Here is a 19,007-nt window from a genome sequence, read left to right on the forward strand (position 1 = left end):
CCTTTCTCTTCCCTTTACTTTCTGAGATGCCGAGAACTCGGGAATTTAGAACACAAGTCCGGGGACGTATACTGTGCTGGCACAGTTTCTTCTTGCTAGACAGAGTGGAAAAGCATTTTGCTGAGATGTAGAAGGCAAGAAATGAAGAATACGGAGATACGGAGCTGTCCGAAGTTAAGTGCCGCTGCCAGGTGTCTTTCGGCAGAAAGAGAGCTCCGGAGTGCACAGTGACCGGCACAGTGCTCTCTGCGCGAATAGCCGCTTGATCGCATCCGAGAGACGGAGAGCGCGGTACCTTCTAGGATGCGAAGAGTGAAGCCGCACAACACCCAGACTGTGTCCGCAGCTTTCTAACTGCTAGAAGTTCATGGCTTACCCCTCGCCTGCCTCTTCAATTGGCATTAGCATTCGAATGCAAGGTATTCTTGGACAACTTTGCTGTGCTTGCTGCTAGTTCTGCCCCAGCCCACCATCGATAACCTTTCTCTTCCCGTTAGTTTCTGAGATGCCGAGAAGTCGGGAATTTAGAACACAAGTCCGGGGACGTATACTGTGCTGGCACAGTTTCTCCTTGCTACACAGAGAGGAAAAGCATTTTGCTGAGATGCAGAAGACAAGAAATGCAGAATACGGAGATACGGAGCTGTTCGAAATTAAGTGCGCTGCCAGGCGTCTTTCGGCAGAAAGAGAGCTCCGGAGCGCACAGTGACCGGCACAGTGCTCTCTGCGCGAATAGCCGCTTGATCGCATCCGAGAGACGGAGAGCGCGGTACCTTCTAGGATGCGAGGAGTGAAGCTGCACAACACCCAGACTGTGTCCGCAGCTTTCTAACTGCTAGAGGTTCATGGCTTACCACTCGCCTGCCTCTTTAATTGGCATTAGCATTCGAATGCAAGGTATTCTGGGACAACTTTGCTGTGCTTGCTGCTAGTTCTGCCCCAGCCCACCATAGATAACCTTTCTCTTCCCGTTAGTTTCTGAGATGCCTAGAAGTCGGGAATTTAGAACACAAGTCCGGGGACTTATACTGTGCTGGCACAGTTTCTCCTAGCTAGACAGAGTGGAAAAGCATTTTGCTGAGATGCAGAAGGCAAGAAATGAAGAATACGGAGATACGGAGCTGTCTGAAGTTAAGTGCCGCTGCCAGGTGTCTTTCGGCAGAAAGAGAGCTCCGGAGCGCACAGTGACCGGCACAGTGCTCTCTGCGTGAATAGCCGCTTGATCGCATCCGTGTGACGGAGAGCGCGGTATCTTCTAGGATGCGAAGAGTGAAGCCGCACAACACCCGGACTGTGTCCGCAGCTTTCTAACTGCTAGAGGTTCATGGATTACCACTCACCTGCCTCTTCAATTGGCATTAGCATTCGAATGCAAGGTATTCTTGGAGAACTTTGCTGTGCTTGCTGCTAGTTCTGCCCCAGCCCACCATAGATAACCTTTCTCTTCCCGTTAGTTTCTGAGATGCCGAGAAGTCGGGAATTTAGAAGACAAGTCCGGGGACGTATACTGTGCTGGCACAGTTTCTCCTAGCTAGACAGAGTGGAAAAGCATTTTGCTGAGATGCAGAAGACAAGAAATGCAGAATACGGAGATACGGAGCTGTCCGAAGTTAAGTGCCGCTGCCAGGTGTCTTTCGGCAGAAAGAGAGCTCCGGAGCGCACAGTGACCGGCACAGTGCTCTCTGCGCGAATAGCCGCTTGATCGCATCCGAGAGACGGAGAGCGCGGTACCTTCTAGGATGCGAAGAGTGAAGCCGCACAACACCCGGACTGTGTCCGCAGCTTTCTAACTGCTAGAAGTTCATGGCTTACCACTCACCTGCCTCTTCAATTGGCATTAGCATTCGAATGCAAGGTATTCTTGGACAACTTTGCTGTGCTTGCTGCTAGTTCTGCCCCAGCCCACCATCAATAACCTTTCTCTTCCCTTTACTTTCTGAGATGCCGAGAACTCGGGAATTTAGAACACAAGTCCGGGGACGTATACTGTGCTGGCACAGTTTCTTCTTGCTAGACAGAGTGGAAAAGCATTTTGCTGAGATGTAGAAGGCAAGAAATGAAGAATACGGAGATACGGAGCTGTCCGAAGTTAAGTGCCGCTGCCAGGTGTCTTTCGGCAGAAAGAGAGCTCCGGAGTGCACAGTGACCGGCACAGTGCTCTCTGCGCGAATAGCCGCTTGATCGCATCCGAGAGACGGAGAGCGCGGTACCTTCTAGGATGCGAAGAGTGAAGCCGCACAACACCCAGACTGTGTCCGCAGCTTTCTAACTGCTAGAAGTTCATGGCTTACCCCTCGCCTGCCTCTTCAATTGGCATTAGCATTCGAATGCAAGGTATTCTTGGACAACTTTGCTGTGCTTGCTGCTAGTTCTGCCCCAGCCCACCATCGATAACCTTTCTCTTCCCGTTAGTTTCTGAGATGCCGAGAAGTCGGGAATTTAGAACACAAGTCCGGGGACGTATACTGTGCTGGCACAGTTTCTCCTTGCTAGACAGAGTGGAAAAGCATTTTGCTGAGATGTAGAAGGCAAGAAATGAAGAATACGGAGATACGGAGCTGTCCGAAGTTAAGTGCCGCTGCCAGGCGTCTTTTGGCAGAAAGAGAGCTCCGGAGCGCACAGTGACCGGCACAGTGCTCTCTGCGCGAATAGCCGCTTGATCGCATCCGAGAGACGGAGAGCGCGGTACCTTCTAGGATGCGAAGAGTGAAGCCGCACAACACCCTGACTGTGTCCGCAGCTTTCTAACTGCTAGAAGTTCATGGCTTACCACTCGCCTGCCTCTTTAATTGGCATTAGCATTCGAATGCAAGGTATTCTTGGACAACTTTGCTGGGCTTGCTGCTAGTTCTGCCCCAGCCCACCCTAGATAACCTTTCTCTTCCCTTTAGTTTCTGAGATGCCGAGAACTCAGGAATTTAGAACACAAGTCCGGGGACGTATACTGTGCTGGCACAGTTTCTCCTAGCTAGACAGAGTGGAAAAGCATTTTGCTGAGATGCAGAAGACAAGAAATGCAGAATACGGAGATACGGAGCTGTCCGAAGTTAAGTGCCGCTGCCAGGTGTCTTTCGGCAGAAAGAGAGCTCCGGAGCGCACAGTGACCGGCACAGTGCTCTCTGCGCGAATAGCCGCTTGATCGCATCCGAGAGACGGAGAGCGCGGTCCCTTCTAGGATGCGAAGAGAGAAGCCGCACAACACCCGGACTGTGTCCGCAGCTTTCTAACTGCTAGAAGTTCATGGCTTACCACTCGCCTGCCTCTTCAATTGGCATTAGCATTCGAATGCAAGGTATTCTTGGAGAACTTTGCTGTGCTTGCTGCTAGTTCTGCCCCAGCCCACCATAGATAACCTTTCTCTTCCCGTTAGTTTCTGAGATGCCGAGAAGTCGGGAATTTAGACCACAAGTCCGGGGACGTATACTGTGCTGGCACAGTTTCTCCTTGCTAGACAGAGTGGAAAAGCATTTTGCTGAGATGTAGAAGGCAAGAAATGAAGAATACGGAGATACGGAGCTGTCCGAAGTTAAGTGCCGCTGCCAGGTGTCTTTCGGCAGAAAGAGAGCTCCGGAGCGCACAGTGACCGGCACAGTGCTCTCTGCGCGAATAGCCGCTTGATCGCATCCGAGAGACGGAGAGCGCGGTATCTTCTAGGATGCGAAGAGTGAAGCCGCACAACACCCGGACTGTGTCCGCAGCTTTCTAACTGCTAGACGTTCATGGCTTACCACTCGCCTGCCTCTTCAATTGGCATTAGCATTCGAATGCAAGGTATTCTTGGACAACTTTGCTGTGCTTGCTGCTAGTTCTGCCCCAGCCCACCATCGATAACCTTTCTCTTCCCTTTAGTTTCAGAGATGTCGAGAACTCGGGAATTTAGAACACAAGTCCGGGGACGTATACTGTGCTGGCACAGTTTCTCCTAGCTAGACAGAGTGGAAAAGCATTTTGCTGAGATGCAGAAGGCAAGAAATGAAGAATACGGAGATACGGAGCTGTCTGAAGTTAAGTGCCGCTGCCAGGTGTCTTTCGGCAGAAAGAGAGCTCCGGAGCGCACAGTGACCGGCACAGTGCTCTCTGCGTGAATAGCCGCTTGATCGCATCCGAGAGACGGAGAGCGCGGTCCCAGCTAGGATGCGAAGAGAGAAGCCGCACAACACCCGGACTGTGTCCGCAGCTTTCTAACTGCTAGAAGTTCATGGCTTACCACTCGCCTGCCTCTTCAATTGGCATTAGCATTCGAATGCAAGGTATTCTTGGAGAACTTTGCTGTGCTTGCTGCTAGTTCTGCCCCAGCCCACCATAGATAACCTTTCTCTTCCCGTTAGTTTCTGAGATGCCGAGAAGTCGGGAATTTAGAAGACAAGTCCGGGGACGTATACTGTGCTGGCACAGTTTCTCCTAGCTAGACAGAGTGGAAAAGCATTTTGCTGAGATGCAGAAGGCAAGAAATGAAGAATACGGAGATACGGAGCTGTCCGAAGTTAAGTGCCGCTGCCAGGTGTCTTTCGGCAGAAAGAGAGCTCCGGAGCGCACAATGACCGGCACAGTGCTCTCTGCGCGAATAGCCGCTTGATCGCATCCGAGAGACGGAGAGCGCGGTACCTTCTAGGATGCGAAGAGTGAAGCCGCACAACACCCGGGCTGTGTCCGCAGCTTTCTAACTGCTAGACGTTCATGGCTTACCACTCGCCTGCCTCTTCAATTGACATTAGCATTCGAATGCAAGGTATTCTTGGACAACTTTGCTGTGCTTGCTGCTAGTTCTGCCCCAGCCCACCATCAATAACCTTTCTCTTCCCGTTAGTTTCTGAGATGCCGAGAAGTCGGGAATTTAGAACACAAGTCCGGGGACGTATACTGTGCTGGCACAGTTTCTCCTAGCTAGACAGAGTGGAAAAGCATTTTGCTGAGATGCAGAAGGCAAGAAATGAAGAATACGGAGATACGGAGCTGTCCGAAGTTAAGTGCCGCTGCCAGGTGTCTTTCGGCAGAAAGAGAGCTCCGGAGCGCACAGTGACCGGCACAGTGCTCTCTGCGCGAATAGCCGCTTGATCGCATCCGTGTGACGGAGAGCGCGGTATCTTCTAGGATGCGAAGAGTGAAGCCGCACAACACCCAGACTGTGTCCGCAGCTTTCTAACTGCTAGAAGTTCATGGCTTACCACTCGCCTGCCTCTTCAATTGGCATTAGCATTCGAATGCAAGGTATTCTTGGACAACTTTGCTGTGCTTGCTGCTAGTTCTGCCCCAGCCCACCCTAGATAACCTTTCTCTTCCCTTTAGTTTCTGAGATGCCGAGAACTCAGGAATTTAGAACACAAGTCCGGGGACGTATACTGTGCTGGCACAGTTTCTCCTAGCTAGACAGAGTGGAAAAGCATTTTGCTGAGATGCAGAAGACAAGAAATGCAGAATACGGAGATACGGATCTGTCCGAAGTTAAGTGCCGCTGCCAGGTGTCTTTCGGCAGAAAGAGAGCTCCGGAGCGCACAGTGACCGGCACAGTGCTCTCTGCGCGAATAGCCGCTTGATCGCATCCGAGAGACGGAGAGCGCGGTATCTTCTAGGATGCGAAGAGTGAAGCCGCACAACACCCGGACTGTGTCCGCAGCTTTCTAACTGCTAGAAGTTCATGGCTTACCACTCGCCTGCCTCTTCAATTGGCATTAGCATTCGAATGCAAGGTATTCTTGGACAACTTTGCTGTGCTTGCTGCTAGTTCTGCCCCAGCCCACCATCGATAACCTTTCTCTTCCCGTTAGTTTCTGAGATGCCGAGAACTCGGGAATTTAGACCACAAGTCCGGGGACGTATACTGTGCTGGCACAGTTTCTCCTAGCTAGACAGAGTGGAAAAGCATTTTGCTGAGATGCAGAAGACAAGAAATGCAGAGTACGGAGATACGGAGCTGTCCGAAGTTAAGTGCCGCTGCCAGGTGTCTTTCGGCAGAAAGAGAGCTCCGGAGCGCACAGTGACCGGCACAGTGCTCTCTGCGCGAATAGCCGCTTGATCGCATCCGAGAGACGGAGAGCGCGGTCCCTTCTAGGATGCGAAGAGAGAAGCCGCACAACACCCGGACTGTGTCCGCAGCTTTCTAACTGCTAGAAGTTCATGGCTTACCACTCGCCTGCCTCTTCAATTGGCATTAGCATTCGAATGCAAGGTATTCTTGGAGAACTTTGCTGTGCTTGCTGCTAGTTCTGCCCCAGCCCACCATAGATAACCTTTCTCTTCCCGTTAGTTTCTGAGATGCCGAGAAGTCGGGAATTTAGACCACAAGTCCGGGGACGTATACTGTGCTGGCACAGTTTCTCCTTGCTAGACAGAGTGGAAAAGCATTTTGCTGAGATGTAGAAGGCAAGAAATGAAGAATACGGAGATACGGAGCTGTCCGAAGTTAAGTGCCGCTGCCAGGTGTCTTTCGGCAGAAAGAGAGCTCCGGAGCGCACAGTGACCGGCACAGTGCTCTCTGCGCGAATAGCCGCTTGATCGCATCCGAGAGACGGAGAGCGCGGTATCTTCTAGGATGCGAAGAGTGAAGCCGCACAACACCCGGACTGTGTCCGCAGCTTTCTAACTGCTAGACGTTCATGGCTTACCACTCGCCTGCCTCTTCAATTGGCATTAGCATTCGAATGCAAGGTATTCTTGGACAACTTTGCTGTGCTTGCTGCTAGTTCTGCCCCAGCCCACCATCGATAACCTTTCTCTTCCCTTTAGTTTCAGAGATGTCGAGAACTCGGGAATTTAGAACACAAGTCCGGGGACGTATACTGTGCTGGCACAGTTTCTCCTAGCTAGACAGAGTGGAAAAGCATTTTGCTGAGATGCAGAAGGCAAGAAATGAAGAATACGGAGATACGGAGCTGTCTGAAGTTAAGTGCCGCTGCCAGGTGTCTTTCGGCAGAAAGAGAGCTCCGGAGCGCACAGTGACCGGCACAGTGCTCTCTGCGTGAATAGCCGCTTGATCGCATCCGAGAGACGGAGAGCGCGGTCCCAGCTAGGATGCGAAGAGAGAAGCCGCACAACACCCGGACTGTGTCCGCAGCTTTCTAACTGCTAGAAGTTCATGGCTTACCACTCGCCTGCCTCTTCAATTGGCATTAGCATTCGAATGCAAGGTATTCTTGGAGAACTTTGCTGTGCTTGCTGCTAGTTCTGCCCCAGCCCACCATAGATAACCTTTCTCTTCCCGTTAGTTTCTGAGATGCCGAGAAGTCGGGAATTTAGAAGACAAGTCCGGGGACGTATACTGTGCTGGCACAGTTTCTCCTAGCTAGACAGAGTGGAAAAGCATTTTGCTGAGATGCAGAAGGCAAGAAATGAAGAATACGGAGATACGGAGCTGTCCGAAGTTAAGTGCCGCTGCCAGGTGTCTTTCGGCAGAAAGAGAGCTCCGGAGCGCACAATGACCGGCACAGTGCTCTCTGCGCGAATAGCCGCTTGATCGCATCCGAGAGACGGAGAGCGCGGTACCTTCTAGGATGCGAAGAGTGAAGCCGCACAACACCCGGGCTGTGTCCGCAGCTTTCTAACTGCTAGACGTTCATGGCTTACCACTCGCCTGCCTCTTCAATTGACATTAGCATTCGAATGCAAGGTATTCTTGGACAACTTTGCTGTGCTTGCTGCTAGTTCTGCCCCAGCCCACCCTAGATAACCTTTCTCTTCCCTTTAGTTTCTGAGATGCCGAGAAGTCGGGAATTTAGAACACAAGTCCGGGGACGTATACTGTGCTGGCACAGTTTCTCCTAGCTAGACAGAGTGGAAAAGCATTTTGCTGAGATGCAGAAGGCAAGAAATGAAGAATACGGAGATACGGAGCTGTCCGAAGTTAAGTGCCGCTGCCAGGTGTCTTTCGGCAGAAAGAGAGCTCCGGAGCGCACAGTGACTGGCACAGTGCTCTCTGCGCGAATAGCCGCTTGATCGCATCCGTGTGACGGAGAGCGCGGTATCTTCTAGGATGCGAAGAGTGAAGCCGCACAACACCCAGACTGTGTCCGCAGCTTTCTAACTGCTAGAAGTTCATGGCTTACCACTCGCCTGCCTCTTCAATTGGCATTAGCATTCGAATGCAAGGTATTCTTGGACAACTTTGCTGTGCTTGCTGCTAGTTCTGCCCCAGCCCACCCTAGATAACCTTTCTCTTCCCTTTAGTTTCTGAGATGCCGAGAACTCAGGAATTTAGAACACAAGTCCGGGGACGTATACTGTGCTGGCACAGTTTCTCCTAGCTAGACAGAGTGGAAAAGCATTTTGCTGAGATGCAGAAGACAAGAAATGCAGAATACGGAGATACGGATCTGTCCGAAGTTAAGTGCCGCTGCCAGGTGTCTTTCGGCAGAAAGAGAGCTCCGGAGCGCACAGTGACCGGCACAGTGCTCTCTGCGCGAATAGCCGCTTGATCGCATCCGAGAGACGGAGAGCGCGGTATCTTCTAGGATGCGAAGAGTGAAGCCGCACAACACCCGGACTGTGTCCGCAGCTTTCTAACTGCTAGAAGTTCATGGCTTACCACTCGCCTGCCTCTTCAATTGGCATTAGCATTCGAATGCAAGGTATTCTTGGACAACTTTGCTGTGCTTGCTGCTAGTTCTGCCCCAGCCCACCATCGATAACCTTTCTCTTCCCGTTAGTTTCTGAGATGCCGAGAACTCGGGAATTTAGACCACAAGTCCGGGGACGTATACTGTGCTGGCACAGTTTCTCCTAGCTAGACAGAGTGGAAAAGCATTTTGCTGAGATGCAGTAGACAAGAAATGCAGAGTACGGAGATACGGAGCTGTCCGATGTTAAGTGCCGCTGCCACGTGTCTTTCGGCAGAAAGAGAGCTCCGGAGCGCACAGTGACCGGCACAGTGCTCTCTGCGCGAATAGCCGCTTGATCGCATCCGAGAGACGGAGAGCACGGTACCTTCTAGGATGCGAAGAGTGAAGCCGCACAACACCCGGACTGTGTCCGCAGCTTTCTAACTGCTAGAAGTTCATGGCTTACCACTCACCTGCCTCTTCAATTGGCATTAGCATTCGAATGCAAGGTATTCTTGGACAACTTTGCTGTGCTTGCTGCTAGTTCTGCCCCAGCCCACCATCGATAACCTTTCTCTTCCCTTTAGTTTCTGAGATGCCGAGAAGTCGGGAATTTAGAAGACAAGTCCGGGGACGTATACTGTGCTGGCACAGTTTCTCCTAGCTAGACAGAGTGGAAAAGCATTTTGCTGAGATGCAGAAGGCAAGAAATGAAGAATACGGAGATACGGAGCTGTCTGAAGTTAAGTGCCGCTGCCAGGTGTCTTTCGGCAGAAAGAGAGCTCCGGAGCGCACAGTGACCGGCACAGTGCTCTCTGCGTGAATAGCCGCTTGATCGCATCCGAGAGACGGAGAGCGCGGTCCCTTCTAGGATGCGAAGAGAGAAGCCGCACAACACCCGGACTGTGTCCGCAGCTTTCTAACTGCTAGAAGTTCATGGCTTACCACTCGCCTGCCTCTTCAATTGGCATTAGCATTCGAATGCAAGGTATTCTTGGACAACTTTGCTGTGCTTGCTGCTAGTTCTGCCCCAGCCCACCACCGATAACCTTTCTCTTCCCGTTAGTTTCTGAGATGCCGAGAAGTCGGGAATTTAGACCACAAGTCCGGGGACGTATACTGTGCTGGCACAGTTTCTCCTTGCTAGACAGAGTGGAAAAGCATTTTGCTGAGATGTAGAAGGCAAGAAATGAAGAATACGGAGATACGGAGCTGTCCGAAGTTAAGTGCCGCTGCCAGGTGTCTTTCGGCAGAAAGAGAGCTCCGGAGCGCACAGTGACCGGCACAGTGCTCTCTGCGCGAATAGCCGCTTGATCGCATCCGAGAGACGGAGAGCGCGGTACCTTCTAGGATGCGAAGAGTGAAGCCGCACAACACCCGGGCTGTGTCCGCAGCTTTCTAACTGCTAGACGTTCATGGCTTACCACTCGCCTGCCTCTTCAATTGGCATTAGCATTCGAATGCAAGGTATTCTTGGACAACTTTGCTGTGCTTGCTGCTAGTTCTGCCCCAGCCCACCATCGATAACCTTTCTCTTCCCTTTAGTTTCAGAGATGTCGAGAACTCGGGAATTTAGAACACAAGTCCGGGGACGTATACTGTGCTGGCACAGTTTCTCCTAGCTAGACAGAGTGGAAAAGCATTTTGCTGAGATGCAGAAGGCAAGAAATGAAGAATACGGAGATACGGAGCTGTCTGAAGTTAAGTGCCGCTGCCAGGTGTCTTTCGGCAGAAAGAGAGCTCCGGAGCGCACAGTGACCGGCACAGTGCTCTCTGCGTGAATAGCCGCTTGATCGCATCCGAGAGACGGAGAGCGCGGTCCCAGCTAGGATGCGAAGAGAGAAGCCGCACAACACCCGGACTGTGTCCGCAGCTTTCTAACTGCTAGAAGTTCATGGCTTACCACTCGCCTGCCTCTTCAATTGGCATTAGCATTCGAATGCAAGGTATTCTTGGAGAACTTTGCTGTGCTTGCTGCTAGTTCTGCCCCAGCCCACCATAGATAACCTTTCTCTTCCCGTTAGTTTCTGAGATGCCGAGAAGTCGGGAATTTAGAACACAAGTCCGGGGACGTATACTGTGCTGGCACAGTTTCTCCTAGCTAGACAGAGTGGAAAAGCATTTTGCTGAGATGCAGAAGGCAAGAAATGAAGAATACGGAGATACGGAGCTGTCCGAAGTTAAGTGCCGCTGCCAGGTGTCTTTCGGCAGAAAGAGAGCTCCGGAGCGCACAGTGACCGGCACAGTGCTCTCTGCGCGAATAGCCGCTTGATCGCATCCGTGTGACGGAGAGCGCGGTATCTTCTAGGATGCGAAGAGTGAAGCCGCACAACACCCAGACTGTGTCCGCAGCTTTCTAACTGCTAGAGGTTCATGGATTACCACTCACCTGCCTCTTCAATTGACATTAGCATTCGAATGCAAGGTATTCTTGGACAACTTTGCTGTGCTTGCTGCTAGTTCTGCCCCAGCCCACCATCAATAACCTTTCTCTTCCCGTTAGTTTCTGAGATGCCGAGAAGTCGGGAATTTAGAACACAAGTCCGGGGACGTATACTGTGCTGGCACAGTTTCTCCTAGCTAGACAGAGTGGAAAAGCATTTTGCTGAGATGCAGAAGGCAAGAAATGAAGAATACGGAGATACGGAGCTGTCCGAAGTTAAGTGCCGCTGCCAGGTGTCTTTCGGCAGAAAGAGAGCTCCGGAGCGCACAGTGACCGGCACAGTGCTCTCTGCGCGAATAGCCGCTTGATCGCATCCGAGAGACGGAGAGCGCGGTATCTTCTAGGATGCGAAGAGTGAAGCCGCACAACACCCAGACTGTGTCCGCAGCTTTCTAACTGCTAGAAGTTCATGGCTTACCTCTCGCCTGCCTCTTCAATTGGCATTCGCATTCGAATGCAAGGTATTCTTGGACAACTTTGCTGTGCTTGCTGCTAGTTCTGCCCCAGCCCACCATCAATAACCTTTCTCTTCCCGTTAGTTTCTGAGATGCCGAGAAGTCGGGAATTTAGAACACAAGTCCGGGGACGTATACTGTGCTGGCACAGTTTCTCCTAGCTAGACAGAGTGGAAAAGCATTTTGCTGAGATGCAGAAGGCAAGAAATGAAGAATACGGAGATACGGAGCTGTCTGAAGTTAAGTGCCGCTGCCAGGTGTCTTTCGGCAGAAAGAGAGCTCCGGAGCGCACAGTGACCGGCACAGTGCTCTCTGCGTGAATAGCCGCTTGATCGCATCCGAGAGACGGAGAGCGCGGTCCCTTCTAGGATGCGAAGAGAGAAGCCGCACAACACCCGGACTGTGTCCGCAGCTTTCTAACTGCTAGAAGTTCATGGCTTACCACTCGCCTGCCTCTTCAATTGGCATTAGCATTCGAATGCAAGGTATTCTTGGACAACTTTGCTGTGCTTGCTGCTAGTTCTGCCCCAGCCCACCATAGATAACCTTTCTCTTCCCGTTAGTTTCTGAGATGCCGAGAAGTCGGGAATTTAGAACACAAGTCCGGGGACGTATACTGTGCTGGCACAGTTTCTCCTAGCTAGACAGAGTGGAAAAGCATTTTGCTGAGATGCAGAAGGCAAGAAATGAAGAATACGGAGATACGGAGCTGTCCGAAGTTAAGTGCCGCTGCCAGGCGTCTTTCGGCAGAAAGAGAGCTCCGGAGCGCACAGTGACCGGCACAGTGCTCTCTGCGCGAATAGCCGCTTGATCGCATCCGAGAGACGGAGAGCACGGTACCTTCTAGGATGCGAAGAGTGAAGCCGCACAACACCCGGGCTGTGTCCGCAGCTTTCTAACTGCTAGAAGTTCATGGCTTACCTCTCGCCTGCCTCTTCAATTGGCATTCGCATTCGAATGCAAGGTATTCTTGGACAACTTTGCTGTGCTTGCTGCTAGTTCTGCCCCAGCCCACCATCAATAACCTTTCTCTTCCCGTTAGTTTCTGAGATGCCGAGAAGTCGGGAATTTAGAACACAAGTCCGGGGACGTATACTGTGCTGGCACAGTTTCTCCTAGCTAGACAGAGTGGAAAAGCATTTTGCTGAGATGCAGAAGGCAAGAAATGAAGAATACGGAGATACGGAGCTGTCTGAAGTTAAGTGCCGCTGCCAGGTGTCTTTCGGCAGAAAGAGAGCTCCGGAGCGCACAGTGACCGGCACAGTGCTCTCTGCGTGAATAGCCGCTTGATCGCATCCGAGAGACGGAGAGCGCAGTCCCTTCTAGGATGCGAAGAGAGAAGCCGCACAACACCCGGACTGTGTCCGCAGCTTTCTAACTGCTAGAAGTTCATGGCTTACCACTCGCCTGCCTCTTCAATTGGCATTAGCATTCGAATGCAAGGAATTCTTGGACAACTTTGCTGTGCTTGCTGCTAGTTCTGCCCCAGCCCACCATCAATAACCTTTCTCTTCCCGTTAGTTTCTGAGATGCCGAGAAGTCGGGAATTTAGAACACAAGTCCGGGGACGTATACTGTGCTGGCACAGTTTCTCCTTGCTAGACAGAGTGGAAAAGCATTTTGCTGAGATGCAGAAGGCAAGAAATGCAGAGTACGGAGATACGGAGCTGTCCGAAGTTAAGTGCCGCTGCCAGGTGTCTTTCGGCAGAAAGAGAGCTCCGGAGCGCACAGTGACCGGCACAGTGCTCTCTGCGCGAATAGCCGCTTGATCGCATCCGTGTGACGGAGAGCGCGGTATCTTCTAGGATGCGAAGAGTGAAGCCGCACAACACCCAGACTGTGTCCGCAGCTTTCTAACTGCTAGAAGTTCATGGCTTACCACTCGCCTGCCTCTTCAATTGACATTAGCATTCGAATGCAAGGTATTCTTGGACAACTTTGCTGTGCTTGCTGCTAGTTCTGCCCCAGCCCACCATCAATAACCTTTCTCTTCCCGTTAGTTTCTGAGATGCCGAGAAGTCGGGAATTTAGAACACAAGTCCGGGGACGTATACTGTGCTGGCACAGTTTCTCCTAGCTAGACAGAGTGGAAAAGCATTTTGCTGAGATGCAGAAGGCAAGAAATGAAGAATACGGAGATACGGAGCTGTCCGAAGTTAAGTGCCGCTGCCAGGTGTCTTTCGGCAGAAAGAGAGCTCCGGAGCGCACAGTGACCGGCACAGTGCTCTCTGCGTGAATAGCCGCTTGATCGCATCCGAGAGACGGAGAGCGCGGTCCCTTCTAGGATGCGAAGAGAGAAGCCGCACAACACCCGGACTGTGTCCGCAGCTTTCTAACTGCTAGAAGTTCATGGCTTACCTCTCGCCTGCCTCTTCAATTGGCATTCGCATTCGAATGCAAGGTATTCTTGGACAACTTTGCTGTGCTTGCTGCTAGTTCTGCCCCAGCCCACCATCAATAACCTTTCTCTTCCCGTTAGTTTCTGAGATGCCGAGAAGTCGGGAATTTAGAACACAAGTCCGGGGACGTATACTGTGCTGGCACAGTTTCTCCTAGCTAGACAGAGTGGAAAAGCATTTTGCTGAGATGCAGAAGGCAAGAAATGAAGAATACGGAGATACGGAGCTGTCCGAAGTTAAGTGCCGCTGCCAGGTGTCTTTCGGCAGAAAGAGAGCTCCGGAGCGCACAGTGACCGGCACAGTGCTCTCTGCGCGAATAGCCGCTTGATCGCATCCGTGTGACGGAGAGCGCGGTATCTTCTAGGATGCGAAGAGTGAAGCCGCACAACACCCAGACTGTGTCCGCAGCTTTCTAACTGCTAGAGGTTCATGGATTACCACTCACCTGCCTCTTCAATTGGCATTAGCATTCGAATGCAAGGTATTCTTGGACAACTTTGCTGTGCTTGCTGCTAGTTCTGCCCCAGCCCACCATAGATAACCTTTCTCTTCCCGTTAGTTTCTGAGATGCCGAGAAGTCGGGAATTTAGAAGACAAGTCCGGGGACGTATACTGTGCTGGCACAGTTTCTCCTAGCTAGACAGAGTGGAAAAGCATTTTGCTGAGATGCAGAAGACAAGAAATGCAGAATACGGAGATACGGAGCTGTTCGAAATTAAGTGCGCTGCCAGGTGTCTTTCGGCAGAAAGAGAGCTCCGGAGCGCACAGTGACCGGCACAGTGCTCTCTGCGCGAATAGCCGCTTGATTGCATCCGAGAGACGGAGAGCGCGGTACCTTCTAGGATGCGAGGAGTGAAGCCGCACAACACCCAGACTGTGGCCGCAGCTTTCTAACTGCTAGAGGTTCATGGCTTACCACTCGCCTGCCTCTTTAATTGGCATTAGCATTCGAATGCAAGGTATTCTGGGACAACTTTGCTGTGCTTGCTGCTAGTTCTGCCCCAGCCCACCATAGATAACCTTTCTCTTCCCGTTAGTTTCTGAGATGCCTAGAAGTCGGGAATTTAGACCACAAGTCCGGGGACGTATACTGTGCTGGCACAGTTTCTCCTAGCTAGACAGAGTGGAAAAGCATTTTGCTGAGATGCAGAAGGCAAGAAATGAAGAATACGGAGATACGGAGCTGTCTGAAGTTAAGTGCCGCTGCCAGGTGTCTTTCGGCAGAAAGAGAGCTCCGGAGCGCACAGTGACCGGCACAGTGCTCTCTGCGTGAATAGCCGCTTGATCGCATCCGAGAGACGGAGAGCGCTGTCCCTTCTAGAATGCGAAGAGTGAAGCCGCACAACACCCGGACTGTGTCCGCAGCTTTCTAACTGCTAGAAGTTCATGGCTTACCACTCGCCTGCCTCTTCAATTGGCATTAGCATTCGAATGCAAGGTATTCTGGGACAACTTTGCTGTGCTTGCTGCTAGTTCTGCCCCAGCCCACCCTAGATAACCTTTCTCTTCCCTTTAGTTTCTGAGATGCCGAGAACTCAGGAATTTAGAACACAAGTCCGGAGACGTATACTGTGCTGGCACAGTTTCTCCTAGCTAGACAGAGTGGAAAAGCATTTTGCTGAGATGCAGTAGACAAGAAATGCAGAGTACGGAGATACGGAGCTGTCCGATGTTAAGTGCCGCTGCCACGTGTCTTTCGGCAGAAAGAGAGCTCCGGAGCGCACAGTGACCGGCACAGTGCTCTCTGCGCGAATAGCCGCTTGATCGCATCCGAGAGACGGAGAGCACGGTACCTTCTAGGATGCGAAGAGTGAAGCCGCACAACACCCGGGCTGTGTCCGCAGCTTTCTAACTGCTAGAAGTTCATGGCTTACCACTCACCTGCCTCTTCAATTGGCATTAGCATTCGAATGCAAGGTATTCTTGGACAACTTTGCTGTGCTTGCTGCTAGTTCTGCCCCAGCCCACCATCAATAACCTTTCTCTTCCCGTTAGTTTCTGAGATGCCGAGAAGTCGGGAATTTAGAAGACAAGTCCGGGGACGTATACTGTGCTGGCACAGTTTCTCCTAGCTAGACAGAGTGGAAAAGCATTTTGCTGAGATGCAGAAGGCAAGAAATGAAGAATACGGAGATACGGAGCTGTCTGAAGTTAAGTGCCGCTGCCAGGTGTCTTTCGGCAGAAAGAGAGCTCCGGAGCGCACAGTGACCGGCACAGTGCTCTCTGCATGAATAGCCGCTTGATCGCATCCGAGAGACGGAGAGCGTGGTCCCTTCTAGGATGCGAAGAGAGAAGCCGCACAACACCCGGACTGTGTCCGCAGCTTTCTAACTGCTAGAAGTTCATGGCTTACCACTCGCCTGCCTCTTCAATTGGCATTAGCATTCGAATGCAAGGTATTCTTGGAGAACTTTGCTGTGCTTGCTGCTAGTTCTGCCCCAGCCCACCATAGATAACCTTTCTCTTCCCGTTAGTTTCTGAGATGCCGAGAAGTCGGGAATTTAGAACACAAGTCCGGGGACGTATACTGTGCTGGCACAGTTTCTCCTAGCTAGACAGAGTGGAAAAGCATTTTGCTGAGATGCAGAAGGCAAGAAATGAAGAATACGGAGATACGGAGCTGTCCGAAGTTAAGTGCCGCTGCCAGGTGTCTTTCGGCAGAAAGAGAGCTCCGGAGCGCACAGTGACCGGCACAGTGCTCTCTGCGCGAATAGCCGCTTGATCGCATCCGTGTGACGGAGAGCGCGGTATCTTCTAGGATGCGAAGAGTGAAGCCGCACAACACCCAGACTGTGTCCGCAGCTTTCTAACTGCTAGAGGTTCATGGATTACCACTCACCTGCCTCTTCAATTGGCATTAGCATTCGAATGCAAGGTATTCTTGGACAACTTTGCTGTGCTTGCTGCTAGTTCTGCCCCAGCCCACCATAGATAACCTTTCTCTTCCCGTTAGTTTCTGAGATGCCGAGAAGTCGGGAATTTAGAAGACAAGTCCGGGGACGTATACTGTGCTGGCACAGTTTCTCCTAGCTAGACAGAGTGGAAAAGCATTTTGCTGAGATGCAGAAGACAAGAAATGCAGAATACGGAGATACGGAGCTGTTCGAAATTAAGTGCGCTGCCAGGTGTCTTTCGGCAGAAAGAGAGCTCCGGAGCGCACAGTGACCGGCACAGTGCTCTCTGCGCGAATAGCCGCTTGATTGCATCCGAGAGACGGAGAGCGCGGTACCTTCTAGGATGCGAGGAGTGAAGCCGCACAACACCCAGACTGTGGCCGCAGCTTTCTAACTGCTAGAGGTTCATGGCTTACCACTCGCCTGCCTCTTTAATTGGCATTAGCATTCGAATGCAAGGTATTCTGGGACAACTTTGCTGTGCTTGCTGCTAGTTCTGCCCCAGCCCACCATAGATAACCTTTCTCTTCCCGTTAGTTTCTGAGATGCCTAGAAGTCGGGAATTTAGACCACAAGTCCGGGGACGTATACTGTGCTGGCACAGTTTCTCCTAGCTAGACAGAGTGGAAAAGCATTTTGCTGAGATGCAGAAGGCAAGAAATGAAGAATACGGAGATACGGAGCTGTCTGAAGTTAAGTGCCGCTGCCAGGTGTCTTTCGGCAGAAAGAGAGCTCCGGAGCGCACAGTGACCGGCACAGTGCTCTCTGCGTGAATAGCCGCTTGATCGCATCCGAGAGACGGAGAGCGCTGTCCCTTCTAGAATGCGAAGAGTGAAGCCGCACAACACCCGGACTGTGTCCGCAGCTTTCTAACTGCTAGAAGTTCATGGCTTACCACTCGCCTGCCTCTTCAATTGGCATTAGCATTCGAATGCAAGGTATTCTGGGACAACTTTGCTGTGCTTGCTGCTAGTTCTGCCCCAGCCCACCCTAGATAACCTTTCTCTTCCCTTTAGTTTCTGAGATGCCGAGAACTCAGGAATTTAGAACACAAGTCCGGAGACGTATACTGTGCTGGCACAGTTTCTCCTAGCTAGACAGAGTGGAAAAGCATTTTGCTGAGATGCAGTAGACAAGAAATGCAGAGTACGGAGATACGGAGCTGTCCGATGTTAAGTGCCGCTGCCACGTGTCTTTCGGCAGAAAGAGAGCTCCGGAGCGCACAGTGACCGGCACAGTGCTCTCTGCGCGAATAGCCGCTTGATCGCATCCGAGAGACGGAGAGCACGGTACCTTCTATGATGCGAAGAGTGAAGCCGCACAACACCCGGGCTGTGTCCGCAGCTTTCTAACTGCTAGAAGTTCATGGCTTACCACTCACCTGCCTCTTCAATTGGCATTAGCATTCGAATGCAAGGTATTCTTGGACAACTTTGCTGTGCTTGCTGCTAGTTCTGCCCCAGCCCACCATCAATAACCTTTCTCTTCCCGTTAGTTTCTGAGATGCCGAGAAGTCGGGAATTTAGAAGACAAGTCCGGGGACGTATACTGTGCTGGCACAGTTTCTCCTAGCTAGACAGAGTGGAAAAGCATTTTGCTGAGATGCAGAAGGCAAGAAATGAAGAATACGGAGATACGGAGCTGTCTGAAGTTAAGTGCCGCTGCCAGGTGTCTTTCGGCAGAAAGAGAGCTCCGGAGCGCACAGTGACCGGCACAGTGCTCTCTGCATGAATAGCCGCTTGATCGCATCCGAGAGACGGAGAGCGTGGTCCCTTCTAGGATGCGAAGAGAGAAGCCGCACAACACCCGGACTGTGTCCGCAGCTTTCTAACTGCTAGAAGTTCATGGCTTACCACTCGCCTGCCTCTTCAATTGGCATTAGCATTCGAATGCAAGGTATTCTTGGAGAACTTTGCTGTGCTTGCTGCTAGTTCTGCCCCAGCCCACCATAGATAACCTTTCTCTTCCCGTTAGTTTCTGAGATGCCGAGAAGTCGGGAATTTAGAACACAAGTCCGGGGACGTATACTGTGCTGGCACAGTTTCTCCTAGCTAGACAGAGTGGAAAAGCATTTTGCTGAGATGCAGAAGGCAAGAAATGAAGAATACGGAGATACGGAGCTGTCCGAAGTTAAGTGCCGCTGCCAGGTGTCTTTCGGCAGAAAGAGAGCTCCGGAGCGCACAGTGACCGGCACAGTGCTCTCTGCGCGAATAGCCGCTTGATCGCATCCGTGTGACGGAGAGCGCGGTATCTTCTAGGATGCGAAGAGTGAAGCCGCACAACAC

This window comes from Passer domesticus, chromosome W (genome assembly GCF_036417665.1).
Source record: "Passer domesticus isolate bPasDom1 chromosome W, bPasDom1.hap1, whole genome shotgun sequence".
Lineage (NCBI taxonomy): Eukaryota > Metazoa > Chordata > Aves > Passeriformes > Passeridae > Passer > Passer domesticus.